At 32.3% G+C, this 19,364-nt stretch overlaps 1 protein-coding gene and 1 non-coding gene across 3 annotated transcripts in view; one reads left to right on the top strand and one right to left on the bottom strand.

The window, feature by feature from the left end:
- The window catches only part of Btk29A (tyrosine-protein kinase Btk29A), a 328,522-nt gene that overhangs the window by 87,991 nt on the left and 221,167 nt on the right, over positions 1-19,364 (top strand). The gene's annotated exons all lie outside the window — the stretch shown is intronic.
- TRNAK-UUU (transfer RNA lysine (anticodon UUU)) lies at positions 9,892-9,964 on the bottom strand. Its single transcript has one exon. It is a non-coding gene; the product is annotated as a tRNA-Lys (tRNA).

Below are 19,364 nucleotides of genomic sequence, written 5' to 3' on the forward strand. Positions count from 1 at the left end.
GCGATTACTCATACACTTGTTGTTGCAAGTTGTTGACTCTTTCGTTAAGGTGGGGGTTTTTAAATTTATAAACTACTTTTTAGAAATCTCTATAAGAAATGTTTTAGTTTATTACAGGGTGATTGAAAATAAGGTATTTAAAAATAGTTCAAATATTTGTAAAACCACTGGAACTCTTTTGTGATTCTTAAGTACTTCTGTAGACTATTCTGGGAACCAGTTTTGGCTCACTATAAATATTAGACTTGTTCCCATCATGACAATTTCAAACAAAAATACTCGTCACCAAGAAAACAACTTTTTTTCAGTAATCTTTCAGTAGTCTCCTAGCATATTCTGATCCCAAAAACCTTGATAATTAACATCGAAAAACTTCGAATCTTGATGGGAATGCTCTCCATGTTCGTCACTCATGTGTCCGAGGTTTTCCGGGAAAAATGAGAATGTAAAAAGTGAATTTTGAGGGACATATTTACGCCCATCAGTTCAAAATTATGTAATAAATTCGCAACAATATCTCTGTAATTTTGACTTTTCTTATTCCCCAAATATTCTTGAACAACAAGTTTAAAAGAATTCCATGCTGCTTTTTCAACTTCGGTTAATAGACACTCAAATTTGGTATCACCCAAAATGTTAATTATTTGAGGACCCACAAATATCCCTTCTTTTAATTTAGCCTAAGAAAGACTCAGGAACACGCTGCATAAATATTGAAATGCTGGTTTTGTCTTATCTAAAGCTTTTACGAAATTTTTTAATGTAAATAAGCATTTTGCAGTGTTTGTGTTATAGGAAAACCTCGATTTGACTGAATAATTTTTCCGCAAATAAAACAAAAATGGTCTGGGTTTATTTTACATTTTCTATAAGACATTTTAAAATAGTTTTTACTTTAGAGTTTTGTACTTAATAGCGATTTATTAACGTTTATCTACAGGAAAGATGTCCTTTTAAACAGTATTTATTTTTTTCTCGTTAATTTTTGTTGGAATTTGTCCAAATAATACAACTCTGAAAGTATCTGGTAGCTTCTCCAGAGTGTTGAGTACCCAAACACGATGTAAATACTTAATTACCACAATTAGGTACACTACAGTATGCATTAGTAGTACTCAGGGCAGGTGAAAAATAAAAACCCATATATCTCAAAATTTTGACGTATAGGTGGGAAACAAAAAATGTTCAATTAACTAGCGTCCGTAGCTCTTCTCAAAAATATAAGTTTCATTCCATGAGCAAACAAAAATGTTTGATTTGTAAACTAGTGTAATCATTGATTAAAAAAGTAATTTCTGAATCGTTCAAAATAACGAGTTTATATAGATCGTTGCAATGGACTTTTAAATATCTATCATTAGATAACCATATTGTCTATATTAATGACTTAGTAATCCAGATATAGATCAAAAATCGAGGTTGTCCCTTTTTTCTTATACTATGTATCTCAGATTTGTGGGCCGATTTTCTCGATTTTAAATAGCAAGCGAGCAGGGAAAATTCCCGATATATTGATGTATCAATCATGTTTGTAAGTTATTTGGGGGATACGGAAAGTTGGTTTCAACATACAGGCGGACATGGCTATAGCGACTCCGCTATCTATAACGTTCCAGATTATATATACTTTGTGGGGTCGTAAATGAAAAATGTAGAATTACAAACGGAATAACAAACTTATATAAATACCTCTACCACGTCATGGTGAAGGGTACACAGAGAAAACAGATTCGTGATAGCAACCGAATTTGTTTCCAATCGAATGATTCTACCTTAGTGATCGAATTTTACATTTGTGGCTATAAAATTTTGGAAGAGGTAACAAAAGTTTGGTTGCTTTAACCGAAATTCTTCTTTATCAACCGAACCATTCGATTGGCAACAAATTCGGTTGCTATCACGAATCTGTTTTCTCTGTGTATAATTAAAAACATCCCAATTTTATATTTTTTATCAGATCGGACAAATTTGACTCTATATGGAATCTAATAGTTATGGTCTACAAAAGAACTACTTCTACTTCAAAAATATCTCTTATAGTTCAGCAAATATTTTAATTTTTAAATTAAAATTTAATATTTATGACCAATCCACCCACACAAGGGTTTTTTATTCTCAGTTAGTTCTAAAATGTCGAAGCGTCATATGCGGGAAGTTTTGCTTTACTAAAGCTTTTGTGTTCCACCGGTTTCAGAGAGCGAGAGCTGGTTGGCGCGTTTCAAAGGTGGTGATTTTCACACGGAACACAAAGATCCCCAGACCAGCCAAAAAAGTTTGAAGACCAAGAACATTGAAGATTGTTGAAAAACTCAACAAGTGCTTGAAAAATCATTGGGAGCTACTCAAGCATCATACGAATTGAAGTCAAGTGATAGACGATTTTTCATGTCCGAAATGATGCTTGAAAGCTATAAAAGACATTTTTTTGCACCGAATCATTACTTGGATTCATTACAATCGGAGATCGTATGTCAATCCCATCCAACCAGACGAATCGACACCAAAGCCAAATATCCATGACGCTAAGGCAATACTCTGTATTTGGTGGGAACAAAAGGTCCTATCAGAATATGCGGCCAGACATGAAACCGTAATATTCCATCATGACAATGCTATGACACATCTTGCAATACCTGTTGAAAACTATTTAGAATGAAATGGTTGGTTCGTTTTGCCTCACCCGCTTTATAGTCGAGATCGTGACATGTTGGACTACCGAGATGGTTATCTGGGATACCCTGTATCTCACCTTGTATTTTCGCAGTTTGGTCACAAATTTAATTTTCTTAAAGCCTATGTCCTGCTCTACGATTCGTTCATACATCATTTTACAATCGGACCACTAGTTTAGAAGACTTTTATCACACTGTGCGATGAAATTGAATTGGTCGTTTGAATTCCGATGTAGTGGATGGTTGTTGCATGAAATTTTTCAAATTTTAATTCTTTTTATACCCTTCAATATAATTTTCGGACCCTATAAAGTATATATAGATATTATTGATCCTTATAGATAGCGGGGTCGATTAAGCCATGTCCGTCTGTCCGTCTGTTGAAATCAACTTCCCGAAGCCCCAAATAACTTACATACACGATTCATACATTAATATCTCCGGAATTCTTCCGGCTCGGTTGCTATTTGAAATCGAGAAAATCGGTCCACAAATGGCTGAGATATAAGGAAAAAACCAGGACAACCTCGATTTTTGACATATTTTTGACCTATATCTGGATTACTAAGTCATTAATATAGACTTAGGTCGTAGTGTCATAATGTCATAAAATATTTTTTTAGTTTAATTAAATTTTTGTTGGGTTTCAAACAAAAAAGTTATAAACTAATAAGACTTTTAGAACTATGTTTATTGGTTTGTCATAAAATAACACTTTTTTTGTTTGCAGCACAATAAGAATTTATTTAAACTAAAAAAATATTTTACGACATTATGATAGCAGACCGTTTGAATCCCCCAAATATGAATATCTTTATATATATAATTCTTCTGTACGTGTGTTAGTAAGTGAATTCCTCCTTAACGGCTGGGCCGATTTCGATGGAATTTGTTGTGTGTGTTTGAGTGGGTCCCTGGATGGTTTAGATTCACAATTGACCTATATAGGAACAATCGGCATGGTACCTCCCGTACAAAGTAATAATTTATTATTGCATATCTCGAGTAATATTATAGTGGGGGTCTTCATACTTTGTGTGGCAGAACAACGTTTGCCGGGACAGCTAGTCTAATTATAGATATTTCAACGACGTATATAAAATCATAGTAAGTTGGACCTGCAATGGGTCAAAATCGGAACAAAATATTTTTTAAGCAGAATTTTTTTTTCCAACAAAAAGTTTTTTTCCGTTAAAGTTTAAAAAAAATTAAAAAACCAAAAAAAAAAATTTTAAATTTTTTTAAAAAAAATATTTAATAATTCAAAATTTTTTTTTTCAAAAAATGAAAAAAAACAACTTTGAAAAAAAAAATAATTTTGTTTACCTAAAAATATTTAAAATTTGTATTTGGAAGTATAATTTGGTGAAGGGTATATAAGATTCGGCTGAGCCAAATATAGCTCTCTTACTTGTTTTTTTCATATTTCAGTTTTCTGTGAGCAAAAAAAGCAAACAAATTATGTAGAATTCTTTGAAAATTATTGTAATTTCCCTCCATTTATTTAAAACCAATTATTCTACATCCCTATGAAAAAGGGATCTTATCATTTAACTTGTTCAATTCTGTAACAATGATTCAAATAAAATGATTACAAAATCAATTATTTTTAATCTAATTTCCAATTTAGTGTATTAGCCACAATAAAACAAGTTCTTTTGTGTTAGTTCCGTGATCTAACACTGTATCAATTTACCCCCACCTAGGTCAATGTCATGTTAAAATGTCTGTTCCCTCTCATACACAGCTGAACCCTACCCCCGAAGAACCAGTTACATAACTAGTTTTATGCCACTCTCCTTTCTCTGCGAAACAGTAAATTTTGGCAGACTGCAGCTCGCTCGGTATTTAAATTTGACAACTCTATATATAAAATTCTGAAAGCTTATCTCTTGCTCAATTAATGTGCCCAATTCAGTACAAATCATGTTGGACAGTTTTTTTGGAAACACCCTGTATAATTTGTTTCCATAATTTCATTTCATTCAATAAACCTTTACCTACCTATTGAGTTGAAGTTCAAATGGTTATTTATTGTTGTTGTTGTTATTATTATTGTTGTAGTATTTTATACAACCCATAATCAATTTATGGTTAATTATTTTTTAACATTTTTTGTTTTGTTTTACCAACAATGGAAAAGGGGAAGGTGTGCTAAGACAAATTTTGATTTTAAAATTTTACACCTAACACTTTGTACAAAAATTCATGGAGACTCTGATACATGGAAACCAATTGACTTTGCAAAGTGACTAATTTATCACACTAGGTGCCCAAACTTGCAACTGTTTATTGGAATGTGAGTTTTATATTGCACGATCTTGCTGTATATGAAGATCGCTGAGGAATATGTTCGCAATTGTAGTTCCCATTAATTGAAATTAAATTTTCTCCTTCATTTTTAGAAATATTGGTTTCATACATTTATTATATATCATACAGTTACATTACGCTTTAGTTTCTGCATGATCGTCCATGATCAGTGGTAAGCAAAGTCGTATTAAGAAACAATTGTGAATATTTAACAAAGCTGATCGTCATTAACCAGAGAGCTGTGGAGAGAAGACACATAAATATGTAGAATAGAATTGGAGAAGAATAAAATAACTGCCTAGTAAAAGTTACCAAAATTAATCGTGTGCTGGATACTGTGAGTCACCTTTTAATGCTGAAATTAAAGTTCGATGAAATCTATGTCTTCAAAAGTACTAAACAAAGGATAAGCTTACGACCGTGATATGATCTTATGAGGTACAGATTAGATTAAAATTATTTGCTTGTTTTCATGAATACTAATGAAGTTGGGGATCGCTAAACAAGATCTTCTGAGTTATTTGTTTAATACTGAATTTCTCAATATTAATATTGAATTTCCATAAAAGTTTGATCCATATAGCTATGCTTCCCCTCTATTTTTAAAATTAAACAGCAAATTTTCTGCAACATTTTCAAACTTGACACATTTTCTGGACGGTCTGTCTCTTAGGTCGTTCTCAACTGTTTTAACTTGACTATAGATTTCTTCACACACTCAACTCAATATTTGTTGGTTGCTGTTGATTTTGTTAATATTTGATTTGTGTATGAATGAAATATTTAAACACAGAGTCAAGTCAGTCAGTCCATTGGGTCTTCACAGCCAACTCAACTCAACCATTCAAACAAATACTATGATGCCACAAAATAATATATGTAGTAAATATGAATATTGTAGCTTTTGGCAATTTCCCATGGTTTTTGTTTGTTGTAGGTTTTAATAACTTTCGTTACCGATCAAATTGCTGTTAAATGTTTGTGCAACGAAATGTAACCCAAACTTCTTGTGTTTTTTTATACCTACTACAATATATATAGTTCATTCCTACCTTTGGTTGATTGCTTGGTTTCGTTTTTGGGGTCGGGGGGTGGAAATATAAACTTAATGACATTTTCTGTTTGAGTTAATTATTTTATGATGTTTTTATTGCATTAATTATGGTAATTATTTATGGTAAGATTCTGTTAGTTAAACAAATAACCTGAGGAGTTGGTTTGCATACATTTTTAAGCAGAAATAAAGTAGTAATCAATGACATTGAGCTTGTATTTGATTTAAAAGAAAGTGAAAGTTTTCTATTTTTGATTTTGATTACATCCGGGATATAACAAAATCTTTAGGTGTAACAAGTGGTTAAATTTATAAAGAGAATGGCTTAAATAGTATCTGTTAATATTTGTAAGATCTCACACCTAAAAACCAATATTATGCATTGTACCAGTCAGTAAACATTATGCAACGGAAGACCATTGAATCTATAGAAACAAAGTTTCAATAAATCGATTTTGTACCTGGAAGAAAATAATTCACTTAAGTGTCCAGAATTGTGCCCAATAGAAGAAGGTGGAACGTAGGGCCTCAACAAAAATTTCGTTAATTTAATGCTACAGCATTTATTTCACGCCATGTATGTTCTGCTGCTAATCCTTCAGCTTCAACCAGTCTCCCCCATGTATTAGCATGTCCTCCCTTTTCTTCGGCTACCAGTCAAGCGCCGTTCTAGTGATATTGTCTGGGTCTTCCTCAACGTATGTCCAATCCAATTCTAGTTACGTCGTCGAATTTCGGTTTTTATTGGCAGTTGATCTGTTGTTGCCCATAATGTGGCGTTGGATAAAGTATTGAACACTTGGAGTGCAACAGATTTTACACTAGCGTCAAGCGATGCTCTACCTTTTGTGATGCTGGATCTCATATCATCACTTGATCCACCATTGTTGGAAATAACACTTCCCGGTTTTCCGTCTGGATATATAGGTCGGATATTGTCGGTATTAATGTTCATTATCCTGGTTTTTAAAATGTTTATCCTAAGACCTGATATAGCTGCATACTCGCTCAGGTTTTGTCTCGATATGGGAGTGTTTGTGTGCTAGAAGAAATATGTCATCTGTATAGTCTAGGTCTTCAAGTATACCATGCAAGTCCTATGTAGTACAGGTGTTGTTGGTTGTTACATGATTCTCTATTATGTCAAGTGTTAGGTTGAACAGTAAAGGCGAGAGAACACAGCCCTGACGGACACTAGTCTGGATATTTATATTGACGCTTAATTGGTTCTCGTGAATGATCTGACAACTAGCTTGTACAGCTCTTTTACTTTCGATCACTCCTGATCACATTCGCCGGCACTCCTTACACCAGATCGCTGTATGGTTTAATATATCGAAGGCTTCTTCAAAATCAATGAAGCACATGTATAAATGAGTGCTTTCCTTAACTGATAGCTGAACGATAATGCGCAGGGTGCCACATGATCAATGCCTGAACTTCTAGCTCTAAATCCTGCTTGCTCTTCGTAGTTCCGTAACCTTGTATGAACCTGAATCAATGCAACGCACCAGAGACTAAGGAACAGTCGAAACAACCCTATTCTCTAGAATTATTCATCCGAATCTTTTTTGGAATGTCCCCAACATTATGTATTCATTTGGTTGCCTAAAAGGCTGAATGATCACTGGCAAACCAGACATATTTTCTGACTCGTCTATCCGGCAGAATGTCATTTCACTAAAATTGCCAAGAAGTCCAATGACGAAAGATCTGTTGTTGGAGGTATCGGTCGATTGCGGCTTATTGACAAGAAAAATTATAGCGGGATCCAATCTCACGATATTGGTGGCAAATTCACTTCAATTTCGCGAGCGATAACCACGCCCTTAAATCGTTTAATTCTGGAGTTCGTTGCATGGTACATAGCGTCATCCTACTGCAACTACTACACGGTCATATCGTCCACTTTGGCCTAAAATATTTGCCAATAATTGGTTTTTAGCGATTTCGTTTACAGTGATAAACTCACCAACATCGTTGTCAAAGAAGTACGCACCAATCCCATCGGCACAAAATCCACAATATATTTATTTAGCTCGTTCCCATCGACATTTATCTACCAATGGTTCTCGTTTGATGTTTGAACGCCATAAAAAAAAAATGTTGCAACGAATCATTACTTGCGATGAAAAAGGGATCCATTCGATAACCCGAAGCATAAGAGATTGTATGTGAGCCCGACCAACCAGCCGAATCAACACCAAAGTCAAATATCAATAGTGCAAAGGTATTTGGTGCGAACAAAATGGTCCTATCAATTATGAGCTGCTGAAATCTGACCAGACCTTCACAGGGAACCTGTACCGAACTGATTCGTTTGAAACGACCATTGGCCGAAAAACGCCCACAATGTGCGGCCAGACATGAAACCGTAATATTCCATAAAGGCCACATGATGCAATACCTGTGAAAAAGTATTTAGAATGAAGTGGTTGGGAAGTTTTGCCTCACCCGCTTTATAGTCCAGACCGTGCCCCGACCGACTACTAATTGTTTCGATCGATGCAGAACGTTTTCTCTGGGATACGCATCACTTTGGAACAGAGTATCCGTTATTGGCTTGATTCGTTCTTGGCATCAAAAGATGAGAAGTTTTTTTTTTGCTCGGAATCCATATGTGGCCAGAAAGATGGGAAAAGGTCATAGTTAAATTTATATTTCACAAATGTTTCAAAATAAAAGTTAAAAAATTGAAAAAATCCCTTTGAAACTATAAACGAAAAAAGTCTGGAGCGGTCAAATCAAAGGATTTTGCCTGCCTCTTCAAATCGCCAAAATGAGACAGAAATCGCATCCTTGATTGTCTAGCAAACTGTGTGTGCAGTTGCCCTGTCCTTCAGTTCAAATTTTGACAATAAAATTTCGGTGATCATGGTTTTGTCCATGCGGCCGCTCAAATAAATAATGCCTGATGACATCTACGTTGTAATTGCTCCTTCCAGTAACTTCGAGTGATTTAATCGTTCATCTGAGTTGAATGAATGATTCTCAGTATATTGAAGGATTCCATGGTTTCTAGACAGATATTCTGTAACATTTTACTTCACAAATATGAAAACAAAATTTACAGTTGCCGCGATTTGAGAACTGTTGGACTATTAGCTATTTGGACAAATTAGATTGCAGGAAAATAGAGAATAATAAATACTCTATTGGCCATACTAGCCAACAACTGAATGATTAATTCGCTAATCTGTAAAACCGAATAATAAGATAAATCTTTACACATTGAATTTATCCAATATTTAAAATTTAAAACTTTAAGGTTTCAATCGGGCAAAACTTATCAAAAATACTTATTTAATTCGTAATATGTGTATGATGTTTTTCTACGTTCCCCATTCCTATTAATGTAATCAAAGAGGCAACAATGGACCCCAAGGTCTCCGAGTGGGGGTGTACACTATGTGCACTTCCACTAAAATCTAAGATGCATCTTAATGTTTATGTGCTTCATTTCCATAAAGTGCCTAAAATTTTATTAAAAATTTGCTAAATTGGAATATTAGACAACTTTAATAGAAGCTGTACAGATAAGTTGACAGTGTTTAAGTTTTCATTTGAGCTGATTCTTAAAAAATTACTTTTAAAACAAAACCTACCAAATTTATCAGATTCGGTTTCAGTTTACATCTGTGAAGGTTTGTTAGCTAATTCAGACTATATAAAGATAAAATGTCAGAAATTAATACTTTTTTATGAAGAAATGTCATTCAAATGCCATAAAACTAATAATACGATCGTTCTTCTTTATACAAATTTTAATTATAAATCCATTTTTTAAAAAAAAATTAAAAAAATATTTTAAAATTTGTTTTAAAAAAGTAAAAAAAAAAAAAAAATTAAACTCGCCCGAGCAGGGACTTGAACCCTGGACCCTTGGATTAAAAGTCCAATGCTCTACCGACTGAGCTACCCGGGCACATACTCATTGCTTAAATAATTAGCTGCATAAACACAAATCTATTTTTAGAAAAACTACCACCACATTAGCGAACATGCCTAAATACGAAAAAAAATAATGCTGGCACACACTCGTCCGGCTAAACGAACGACCCCAACAACAACATGTTTACAAAGAAATTCAATGGAATTATACAAACAAAAGAAAGAGAAGAGAAAAACCAAGAGGGGCGACTCTCTCTCTTACGGTAAATAATGATTTTGTGTTTTCTTTTTGGTTTCTGTTTTGATTTACTCATTCGTAAACTAAATTAAATACACACTAACACAAGTTAGCATGATGAATGATAAACAAAGATTGTTGTTGTTGATAATTTTCTAGCATGCTATAAAAATTAGTTTTTTTAAATACAAATTTTTATAGCATGCTAGAAAATTGTTTGTTTTAAGTGTTTTGTGTAGCTAAATTGGAAGCATTTTTCTTACAAGTTCATTGTATTTAAATCTCTTATGGTTTTACAGCCTCTTAGGTTTTATTTAGCTTGTGTTAAATTGTATTGAAAACATTTTTTAAACATATTTTGCCTCAGCATGGGGCTGTTTGTTATACATTTCATTCAATCATTCATTTTTTATTTCTTTTATTGTTAAAATTTTGTGTTTTCTATTTAAACTACTTAAAATTTGTTGTATTGCTTTTATACTTTTAATCATTAATTAATTAAAATAAAAAAATAATGTGTGAACATTAGAGGTGCTGATTTTTTATGGCTTTTTATTACAAAATTTAATATTCAATTTTAAATATGATTTTTTATCAAAAGTTTATTTAAAGATGCTTGTTAAAAATATAAATAAAACCCTTGCATTTGTTTGTTATTTAAGAAAATCTATTTTTATAACAAATAATACTGATAATCGTGCCTTAAATTCTAAATTATAGATTAACTAATATTGTGTTTATGCCTTGTGTCTTAAATTTAAGATTTCATGTGAAAAAACATTTGTTGTATGTTTTCTTTTTTATTACTGTTTGGGTTTTGGAGGGGATGAACAATGTCAGGCACATGCTTGACACTTATCATTGGTTTTAATCATAAATTATTAGTATGCTGGGTTATTTATGGTCGTAAAAAGAAATGGAATGTGGCCTAAAGTTTATTTATAAAAATAGCTTTTTGATAAGCAGAACTAATAATAGATTTATTTAGAAAATCTAAAGCTTTCTGGATTTTTTTATAGCTAAATATACTCTTGGCTGTAATTGATTTCTAGGGAAGGCCTAGCTAGATCACGGCAATAATTTCTATTGTTTAACTTCATTTCGATTTATCAGAAAATTCGAACTTCCTAAACATGTGTATGACAGATCGTGATCGATTTTTATGGATGAACTTGATCTCGCTAATGATTCATTTAGGTCATCTTGATCATGTTAAATATTTCTTTTAATTTAATTATGTTTTTAGTAAATTTTAGTAAAGTAAATTAATTTACTTTTAAATGAATTATATAGGTCACTAAGAATTATAAGAGCGATATCGATCTTGTTAAGATATTTTTTTTATCGAAATACTCGATCTTGCTAAATATTTCTACAGATTTATCATTATCTTGCTCTATGAGAGATCGTGATTTATTTCTATAGAGCAATCTCGATCTTGCTAAAAAAAATTTTATCGAAAAACTCGATCTTTGCTAAATTATTTTTACTGATTTAGCATTATTTTGCTCTCAGAGATCGTGATTTCTATAGAATGACTCGATCTTACAAAAGCTTTCTATTTATTTAAATTAAGAGTTTTTTAAAGATATTAACCCCACTAAGTATTCTCTTAGAGTTAACGATCTTTAATATGAATTCTAATGCTCACTATGAATTATAAGAGCGATCTCGATCTTGCTAAGATATTTTTTTTATCGAAAAACTCGATCTTGCTAAATATTTCTACAGATTTATCATTATCTTGCTCTATGAGAGATCGTGATTTATTTCTATAGAGCAAACTCGATCTTGCTAAGAAATTTTTTTTTCGAAAATCTCGATTTTAGCTAAATTATTTTTCCTGATTTATCATTATCTTGCTCTCAGAGATTGTGATTTATTTCTATAGAAAAAGCTTTCTATTTATCTAAATTAAGATTTTTCTAAAGATATTGACTCCACTAAGTATTCTCTGAGAGTTTTCGACCTGGGTTACAAATTTCATCAGAAAAATCGTTTTTTCTAAATATTTGTACTGGATTATCATAATTATCATGATTAATTGATATATATTGATGTCGTTAAACTATTTTTAATGATTTAGATTGAGATTAGATTCTTAATATATTGAACTCGCTCAGATCTCGTTAATGCTATGAAGTTGTATTAGAAAACTTGTATTTGCTAAAAAATAATTCGAATGAAAAACCTTTATGTCTTTTAAAATGGCTATGGGAGATCTTGATATTGAAAAAAATTTCTATTGATGGTTCTGATGTCGGTAATAAAATAAATCTTTCTTCGAAATTTCGTGAGAGTTCTAAATGACAAAAATAATTTTAATATAAGATCTTGAGATCACTAAAAATTTAGATTTTTACTGATGATCTTGAATTTATTGGCACCAATTGGCTTTAATAAATATTTCTAAACGAGATCACAAAATATTTTGATGGTAGAACCTGATCTTCATCTAATTTTCTAAGGCAGATCACTATTTCGCTTAAAATATCTTGATATTGACAAAGTTTTCTATTCAAGATTTAGATATCGCTAATGAAATCATATCTCAATGTCAATGAAGATTGCTGCAGAAGACTTTGAAATTTTATGAGAGATCTGAATGACAATAATAATTTTAATATAAGATCTTGAGATAACTAAAAGTTTAGATTTTTACTGATGATCTTGATTTTAATGAAATATATTGGCTTTACTAAAGATTTCTAAACATGATCACAAAATATGTTGATGGTTGATCCTGATCTTCATATAAATTTCTAAGGCAGATCACTATTTTGCTTAAAATATGTTGATATTGATAAAGTTTTCGGAAATCAATTTAATGAAATCAAATCTTAGAATTTTTATAAGAGATCGAAATGTCGCTAATTTATTTAATATAAGATCTTAATGTCATGAAAGATCACTGCACAAAATTTACATTTTTACTGACGATCTTGATATTAATGAAATATATTGGCTATATTGGCAAAATATGTTGATGATCTAAATTAAAATGTCTATGGCAGATCACTGTTTCGCTTAAAATATCTTGATTAGTAAAGTTTTCTATTTAAGATTTAGATATCGCTAATGAAATGTTTCGCAGAATTACTGCAAAAGATTTATATTTTTACTGATGATCTTGATTTTAATGAAATATATTGGCTTTACTAAGGATTTCTAAACGAGATTGCAATATATTTTTATGGCAATACTTGATCTTGATATAAATTCCAAAGGAAGATCACTATTTCGCTTAAAATATCGTGATATTGATAAAGATTTCTATTAAAGATTTAGATACCGCTAAACGAAATCAAAATATCTTAGAATTTCTATGAGAGAACTTAATTTAATATCTTGAGATTACTAAAATTTTAGATTTTTACTGATGATCTTGATTTGAATGAAATATATTGGATTTACTAAAGATTTCTAAACGAGATCACTAAATATGTTGATGGTAGATCCTGATCTTCATAACTATTTTGCTTAAAATATCTTAACTTTTTTTAGAAATTGTATCCCATATTTTTGTTGAGAATTTCTACTGGTGATCTTCATCTCTGTAAATATTTAAATTGCAGATTTTGATCTCGAAGACTATTGTTATAAGAGATCCTTTTTCTCAGTTTTGCATGATGGATATAATTAAATATTTATGCCGAAGATTTTGCTTTAGAGATGAGAGATCAGTAAATATGTAGATCATAGAAATTGATCTTAATGAAATCTGTTAAGAAGGAAGATAAATTTTCTAAAAATTGTTTCAGAGACAGCTTTTGAGTAGTCTTAAGATTTTAGTTCTTGATTTTAATAAAAACGTCTTTGGCCGATCTTTATTTCACTTAAAATGTGTCCAGAAAGCCGTGAGGACAGCCTTGGATTAAAAACTCCATAAAAACTTTCGGTTAGATTGGAATCTTTTCGTCTACTTGTGATCTTTACCTGGCTAAATATTTCAATGTTTGATTTTGAAAGACTTTTTTGGGAAATCTTATTCTCTTTTGAGATTTTGTTGATAAATGTTTTTATGAGATCTTAAACTTGCTTCAGATCTTCATTTGGATATTGATTTGTAGCTAAAATATCAATGGAAATCTTGAAAATGGGGTTTATTGTGTAACTCGATTCGAAAAGAGTTCGAACGTGCAATTTCTTTTGCAAATCGTACAGATTTCTATAAAAGATCGTGATCTTGCTGGAGTTTTCTATAGAAGATCGCAAATTCAATGAAGACTTCTATGAATGATCTGATTGACTTAAAGATATTGATGTTGCAAAATCTTGGTAGTGATGATCTTTACTGATCTTTACAATTTTTACTGGTGATCTTGCATGTACTAAAGATTTCTAAAGATTTCTTTTTAAGATCTCGATCTCGCTAATACTTCATTCGATCTCTATAAATTAAAACTTGGAGATCCTCAATATTGCTAAAGATTTCGGTGATCTTGCTTAAGATTTCCCAGAAATTAAGGTGATAGATTTCTATAGTTTTCTATAGTTTGTATGTAAGTGATTTAGAAAAGAGTCACATTCCCTTCATTTCCATTTCTTTTTATGAGTAATAAATAATTTAATGTCATTTTCCAACTATAAAATTATGTGAATGGTTAAGTTTGTTGCTTCGCCATCTACTATTAAATGAAATTAAAATTAAAGAATAACGACATTAATAAATGCATAAACTCATAAAATAAAAAGAAGAAACATAAAATGAAAATAAAAACAATTGAATTGAATTGTATGCCTACAGGAAATGAGGTCGTCTCAGACTAAACGAAATGATAATAAAAAAGGTCATCAACAATTTGAACCATTAACGGCAATCAAATAAACAAGCTGCAATAATCTCTCCATCCCACTCTCACTAGTTACAAGACACTACTGGAGTGGCTGATAATTCAAATATAGTTTTGGAAGGGAAAACGATTGAACGATCAATAATTTTTGTGCGTTGACTTTGAATTGTTTAATAATGTTTTAGAGAGATAAAGAGAGTTTAACGATTATGCTAGAGTAGCAAGGGGTAAAAAAGAGTTTTTAAAACCTTTTAGAGTTTGAGGTTCTGAATCTTCTTCTTAACATAAATACAGCTGTTTTCAGTTTGAGCTGTTTGTTATTCTTATTTTTAAGTTAATGACAGAAAGAGTGACAGCCGGACGGACACTCCAAAACTGCTTTCTTATCATTAAAACACTAATGTTTACTTTTTAACATTTATTATGGTTTTTGTTTTGTTGTGTTGTACAAAAAAAATTGTTGTTTTAGGTCTTGCATTGAGAAAAAAAGGTTTATTAGATGTTTTTGTGTGTTTTTTTTTTTGATAATAAATTTTTCCAAATTTTTGATGGATTAGAGTTATTTTTCTCAATTCTATACTATGCGTCTTTCTTTGTCATGTAAAAAATGTTTGTTTTATCATTTGGAAAATGATGATGGGTCATTTTGAATTTGACTATGATGGACACATTTGGAATGTTAAAATAAACAAAGTTTTGATGTTCTTAAACAAAAATTGATTTATCACTTTTTTTTTTGTTAAATAAAAAATTTAATGAACACTGAGAGAAATTTTGAATAATTCCAGACTTTAAATTTTAAAGGAAATACTGAAGATTAGTTTAACATATCGGCCATATCAAGGGACCTCTTAAATTAATTTCCTTATCATTTGTCTCATCTTAATTAGCTTTCAAATTATGTTGCAACTAACTTATTTGTGTTGAAATCCTTTTCCGGCTTTTTTTAAAAACATTTTTGTCCTAAAAATTTTAAATGTGATTTCAATTTCTTTTTGTATATTTCTAAAAACATGATGGATGTCATCTTTTGTGTTTCTTTTATAACATCTAGTAGTTGTTTTAGTTGTTCCTTTACAATTCCAAAACGGATGTGTCAATATACTCTGAATATGTCATATTCCAACAAAATTTACGATTCTATGTTGTACAAAAAAATAACACTTAAATAAATACTCTCGTACCACGGAGTATATTTCACGTTTCTACTTAGTCGTATTGAAAAACAGTGGGAGATGAGAGTTTTCGTACAAGGTATACATTTTATATTATTCCGTAATACGACAATAAACAAAATTTACTTTATTGCTAAGTGCACTTTAAACATTTTCAATCAAATTAATTTAAGGAGTAACTTCTTAAGCTTCCTTTACAATATATATGTTGGGTGTATGAAATGACAACAGATGGCTTATCTTTTGAATGCGCTTTTTGTTTTTAATATCGTATATGTCATTTTGAAGGGTGCATATCTGTCATTTATTCTCACTTAGTTATTGAACATAATAGTGTAAACAAGTAAGAGAGCTATATTCGGCTGTACCGAATCTTAAATATCCTTCACCAAATTATACTTCAAAATACAAATTTTAAATATTTTTAGGAAAACAAAATTTATTTTTTTTTCAAAGTTGTGTTTTAAATTTTTTGGAAAATTTTTTTCCATGTTAAAAATATTTTTTCCGTTTTTGACCCATTGTAGGTCCATCTTACTATGGTCTTATACGTCGTTGCAAAGGTCTTTGAAATACCTATCATTAGATATCCATATTGTCTATATTAATGACTTAGTAATCCAGATATATGTAGGTCAAAAATAGGTCAAAAATCGAGGTTGTCCTGGTTTTTTCCTTATATCTCAGCCATTTGTGGACCGATTTTGCTGATTTTAAATAGGAAACTTCTCGAAAGCATGTCTGACATAATTATTGAAGATTTGGATCCCGAAGATATCTGGGGTCTTCATAAAATTGATTTCAACAGACAGATGGACATGGCTTAATCGACTTCGCTATCTATAAGGATCCAGAATATAACTTTATAGGGTCGGAAAATTATATTGTGGAAATTACAAACGGAATGACAAACTTGTATATTACCCTTCTCACGAAGGTGAAGGGTATAAAAACAATGTTTTTTTTTGTTTCGAAAATATCGAATTTTGAGCCAAAAATGCGTCATAAGCCGGAAGTTTTGCTTTACTTCTTCAATTTGAAAAAAGGGCCGCTGAAGCACACCGATTGCTCACTAAAGCTTATGGTGAATCTGTTCCATCGGTTTCAATGTGCGAGAGATGGTTTGTTCAGAAGTCGTGATTTTGACACGGAAGACAAACCAAGCCCAGACCAGCCAAAAAAGTTGTAAGACCAAGAATTGGAGACATTACACCATGAAGATTGTTGTTAACTCATCAAGAGTTTGAAAATCAGAAGTGGTAATCCCAGTCTAGCCAAACAAATTTTAAGACCAAGAGCTTGCAAACTCATTGGAAGCTACTCAATCTGCAATTTCAAAACTTTTGCAAGCAGCAGGATTCATCCAAAAGCAGGGAAATTGGGTGCCATACGAATTGAAGCCGAGAGACCTTGAAAGACGATTTTGTATGTCTGAAATGCTGCTTGAACGCTATAAAAGAAAATCATTTTTGCACCGAATCAGTAATTGCGATGAAAAATGGATCCATTATGATACCCCGAAGCTTAAGAGATCGTATGTGACGCCCGGTCAACCAGCCGAATCGACACAAAAGCCAAATATTCATGACAATAAGGTAATTCTCTGTACTTGGTGGAACCAAAAGGGTCCTATCTATTATGAGCTGCTGAAATCTAGCTGATTGGTCACCGAAGCTTATAGTGAATGTGTTCTATCGGTTTCAACGTGCGAGAGATGGTTTGTTCAGAAGTGGTGATTTTGACACGGAAGACAAAGATAGCCCAGACCAGCCAAAAAAAGTTGTAAGATCAAGAATTGGAGACATTGCACCATGAAGATAGTTGTTAACTCAACAAGTGTTTGAAAATCAGTGGGAGATACTCACGCAGCAATTTTAAAACTTTTGCAAGCAGCAGGATTCATCCTGGGAAATTGAATACCATACGAATGGATCCATTACGATAACCCGAAGCGTAGGAGATCGTGCAGTCCGGCCAACCCGCCGATTCGAAACCAAAGCCACATATCCATGGCGCTAAGGTAATTATGAGCTGCTGAAATCTGACCAGACCATCACAGGGAATCTGTAGCGAACGCAACTGATTCATTTGAAGCGAGCATTGGCCAAAAAACCCTCACAATAAGCGGTCAGACATGAAACCGTAACATTCCATCATGACAACAGTAGACCACATGTTGCAGTACCTGTTAAAAACTATTTAGAAAGAAGTAGTTGGGAAGTTTTCCCTTCCCGACTACTATTTGTTTCGATCGATGCCGAACGCTCTCTATGGGATTTGATTCTCTTTTGAAAAGACTAACCGATATTGGCTTGATTCGTTCTTGGCTTGGAATCCAAATGTTGTCAGAAAGATGGGAAAAGGTCATAGCTAAGGTAATGCTATGTATTTGGTGGAAGCAAAAGGATCCTATGTATTATTAGCTGCTGAAATCAGACCAAACCATCACAGGGAATCTGAATGCAAAAAAAACTCCCAGAATATGCGGCCAAATATGAAACCGTAATATCGTCATCATGACAACACACAGCCACGTGTTGTAATACTTGTTAAAACCTATTTGGAATGTAGTGGTTGGTAAGTATTTCCTCACCCGTTTTATAGTCCAGACCGTGCCCCGTCCGACTACTATATGTTGCGATCGATGCAGAATGCTTTGTCTGGGATTTGCTTCTGTTTTGAACAAACTAACCGATTTTGGCTTGATTCGTTCTTGGCCTCAAAAGATGACCAGTTTTTTTGGCTCGGAATTCATATGGTGACAGAAAGATGGGAAAAGGTCATAGCTAAGGTAATGCTATGTATTTGGTGGGAGCAAAACGGTCCAATCTATTATGAGCTGAAATCTGAGCAGACCATCAAAAGGAAACCTGTACCGAACGCAACTGATTCGTTTGAAGCAAGCATTTGCCGAAAAACGCCCAGAATATGCTGGCAGACATGATACTGTAATATTCCATCATGACGATGCTGGGCTACATGTTGAAATACCTGTTAAAAACTATTTAGAAAGAAGGCGTTGGGAAGTTTTGCCTCCGCCGCTTTATAGTCCAAACCTTGCCCCGCTCGACTGCTATTTGTTTCGAATGATGCAGAACGCTGTCTCTGGGATACTCTTAGTTTTGGAACAGAGTATTCGAAATTGGCTTGATTTGTTTATGGCCTCAAAAGCTGAGTAGTTCTTTTGGCTCGGAATCCATATGTTGCCAAAAGGGTGGGAAAAGGTCA

Source organism: Calliphora vicina, chromosome 2, assembly GCF_958450345.1.
Source record: "Calliphora vicina chromosome 2, idCalVici1.1, whole genome shotgun sequence".
NCBI lineage: Eukaryota > Metazoa > Arthropoda > Insecta > Diptera > Calliphoridae > Calliphora > Calliphora vicina.